This window comes from Zootoca vivipara, chromosome 2 (genome assembly GCF_965207765.1).
Source record: "Zootoca vivipara chromosome 2, rZooViv2.hap1.1, whole genome shotgun sequence".
In the NCBI taxonomy this organism is placed as follows: Eukaryota; Metazoa; Chordata; class Lepidosauria; order Squamata; family Lacertidae; genus Zootoca; species Zootoca vivipara.
This window is the reverse complement of record NC_142584.1, coordinates 95175493-95179456: the sequence shown is the minus strand read 5'-3', so window position 1 is coordinate 95179456 and position 3964 is coordinate 95175493.

Below are 3964 nucleotides of genomic sequence, written 5' to 3'. Positions count from 1 at the left end.
CGCGGACAGCCCGATAGGCGAAGGGAGCAGACTAGCGAGGGTGCTACAGCTCCCGGGTGCCCAGAGCACCCACCTCTCTGACCCACCACTGAATTGGTCGCAGAGGGCGGGAAAGCAGCCGCTTTCTGCTCAGGAAAGGGGTCCTCCTGGCTCAAGGCGCGCGCTCTGCCGGCTAGGCGCGCCTGGCATCGAGATTCAAGGCAATTCAAGGCGAGAGAGCCTTGAATCTCGATGCAGTTTAGTACCGGTAGTGACCAGCCAAACCTTTATCTAGCCGAGGGCCTTTCCAGCTGTTTGCGAGAGCTCCGTGGTGGCCAAAGTTTAATGCCACACTGCCCACACAAAGGACTCGGCTGCCCAGAAAACGTTTTAGATGTGTTGTAAAGTGCAATATCCAAATGTTACACTAGAGGACGACAGCGAGCCTACTAGCCCTTCGCATTTGGGGATCTTGAAACAAGCCTTTTTGAAGATTAAAACGTTGGTTTCATAGAATTGTAGAGTTTGAAAGGACCCTGAGGATCATCTCGTCCAACCCCCTGCAATACAAGAATATGCAGCTGTCCCATTGGGGGACCGGACCTGCCTTGGTGACGTTATCAGCACCATGCTCAGTTGTACCAGTAATTTTATGGTAACAGTACAACAGTACTGGGAAACAGAACTGATGGCTGTAAAACGAGACAATCAAACACAGTGTGACAGATGGTTCAAAGTGTTGTACTAGGACCTGGAAAACTAGGGTTTATATATTTATTTTACATTCATGTAAATTAACATAATGGGCATTATTTCTAAGCAAGTTTTAAAAATTGTAGCGATGCTGAATCATAAAGGTTTACTTATAATTTTGACTCTACCAAAAGCAAAAAAAAAAAATCTCTTCAAAATACATATAGAAAATTTTTAGTGGGAAACCTATTAATCAAGGCAAAGCCTGTTGACAAGGCTTTCAGCATACTGCTGTTTCTGCAAGCACAGGAAAACCTCTTTTCCTTCCAGTGCTAGGAAGTGAAACCAGTCCAAACACATTGTTCTCTTTCCTCAAAGTCCTGAACCCATTTCCTTGTTTCTGCTTAAGCTAAACACTACAATCTTTAAACTAGTTGCTTAAAAATTGCACTGTAGGAAGTTTGTGGTCTTTCAAAACAAGATTCTGGTGTTTTGCAACTGCATTAAGAATGTAGTATGATTGTAATTGTTTACTAGACAGTTTTCCTAATCTTAAAATGCATTTCAAAAATGTAAATGTCATCTGATGTTTCCCAGGAAGAGGTATATTGTAGTAGCAAGGCAATCACTTGTGCTCCTGCTTGCAGTTTTTTAAACAAGGTAAAATAACTGCAAAAGCATATTAACGATATATGCTGGGCAGCTGGGAGATCCATGCACTTCTGAGTGAATGAAGTGAAGTCTATTTGTTTTTAAGAGTGTAACACAGAAACAGCTTTCATTACTTTTATGTGCCTTTAAGACCCTCCACCCAATCGATTGCATGCAATACAACATTAGGGGCTAAAGCTCAGTTGTAGAGCATGCACTTTGCATGCACCTTCTCCCATGTTCAATCCCTGGCACCTCCAGGAATATCAGAGAAAGACCTGTCTGAGATCTCCTTCCAGTCAGTGTAGGTCCAGGGTCCCCAACCATTTTGGTCTACAGCAGTGGTTCCCAATTAGGGGTCTGCGGAATGTACCCAGGGGGTCCACAGTCTCCTCCTCAACTAATTTTTGTCATTTTTAAACGAATTTTATGGTCTATTTTAGCACTGTGTTTTTTTCAATATATTGACCAAAATTGGTTTTGAAATCACACCGTGATAAGAGTTTTGACCCGGCAATATGCAGCAATATATCGCTCCTTGTGCCGGGGGGGGGGGGGCGTGCTGGACAGCCAATTTCAAGGCACCTCCGATACTGCATGTTGATCTCAGCTGATACCGTGAGGGAGACCAGGGCAGCCAATTGCAAGGCGCAGCCTTTCCCTCATGACAGAGAACTCCTGCAGCCAAGCTTTCCTTTGGATCACATCAGCAAGGCCGGGGGGGGGGGGCTTCTTGTGGTCTGGGCAGCCCAGGACCTCCATACATAATGTTCAAGTTTGCATCCCAGGGAGATCACTTTGGTGCTGCTAACATGGTGGTTTCACTTCACCCCCGGTGATGCACTCCATTGTCTCTCAAGACAGGCAGATGCCAACAAGGTCTGGCTCTAATATGGGCGAACCTGTGTTTATGTATTACGTCACATCCTCACCGCTGGGTGAACCCTTCAGCAAATTGGCTGGCAAGGCATTGAACTCGCTTTACGTTTTGCCACTGCTTCTTAGTTTGGAAGCTATTACTATCAACATCTCACCAGGATGCATTTTTGCATTTAAGAAAAATATAAAACACTGGTAACTCAAATACTTTACTCAGGCCAAAAGTAACATATTTAAATTATTTACATTACATTAACAGCTTAACTCCCGTGACATAGTTCATCTAAATACTTTACTTAAACTACTTTACAGCCCTTTATAAAAATGTAACAATTCTTAAGAGGGCAAACCATATTAACACAGCTGCAATGAAGATTTAAACAACTGTGATTATATATATATATATTATATATATATATATATAATATTATATATATAATATATATAATATATATATATATAATCTCAGCACCGTTCTTCCAATTATTAACTAGAGATCTTAACTTACTCCCACAAAATATTAAGAGGGCTTAGCAATGCATTGAGAAACCAAGGTCTCCTTCTGCAGTCTACTAGGGAATTTTTTCTTGCAGTATTGCTTTCCACATCAACATTGTGAAGCCCACTGCTCTCACTTACATGAATACAGTCACACACGTCTGCTTACAGCATTTCTGCATGTCGGCAGATTGAAAAGGGGGGGGGGGTACACACAGGTGCGCTTCCAGCAGTCCTGAGCAAACAAATATCCACAGTGTCTAGTTGCTTTTGAAAACTGCATATGAGTTTCAAGAGTTTGAGAGCCTAAATTTCACAGACCTCACTTGCAAAAAGTATTTTTTCCCACTTTCCAATTGGCTGCAAAGGAACAAGGAAGTCTGTAGGTTTTATGGTGGAACATGGGCTACATAACCAATACTTGTATCAAACATGAGGAAGCAACATGTGGGTAAGGGGTCTAAAAGATGCAATTTTTTGGGTGCAAGACTTAGGCTTTTTTGTTCCTAGTGCAAACACATAAGTTCCCGCCAGGGGTTGTATTCTCCAGTTCAAGTGCAGAGATAATTTATTCCAAATATAAATTACGAAAGTAGCATGCACTTAACTTTCTCAGGTCTTAAACTAAATTTTCAGAAGCATTCCAATTTGCATTTTGCATTGGCTTTAAGTACTAATATGCAGTGCCTTCTTGGAAAATAACACTTGGTAAGTTCTGCTGCCAGCAGCCATCATTTGCTTGTTTTGTGTAAGTATCAACTATTATGCAAACCTCTTTTTGAATCAAACAATTCTCCCACTAGACTGTAATTTAGTCTCTTATCAGGAAGATTATTGCATGCCTTAAATATCCATCATTAGATTAAAGTGATACAATCCTCCTGATAATGTAGCAGTTCAGAATATAGGCGAGGAACTGCTTCATTAAATGTTCCGCCAAGTAACAAAAAAAGAAATCCTGCACACAGAAAACTAGTGGATCAGGATGAATCCTAATATGCCAGGGAAAAGCTTGCAGTAGAAGCTCTCTCTCTGACACACTAGCTTTCCTCAGGCAGATCAACAGTATAAGACTCCCATTTCCTATTACATGGTAGTATGATCTCAGGAGGTTATAGCACATGATTTCCAAATAGACATCGGCCAAAGGTAAGCAATTAAGAGTAAGTGGTTGATACAATGTCAAAGTATCAAATAAAATCTTAGAATCTCCACGCACCTTATGCTCGATGAAAGCTCTGTAGATAATTCGTTCAGGAAAAAT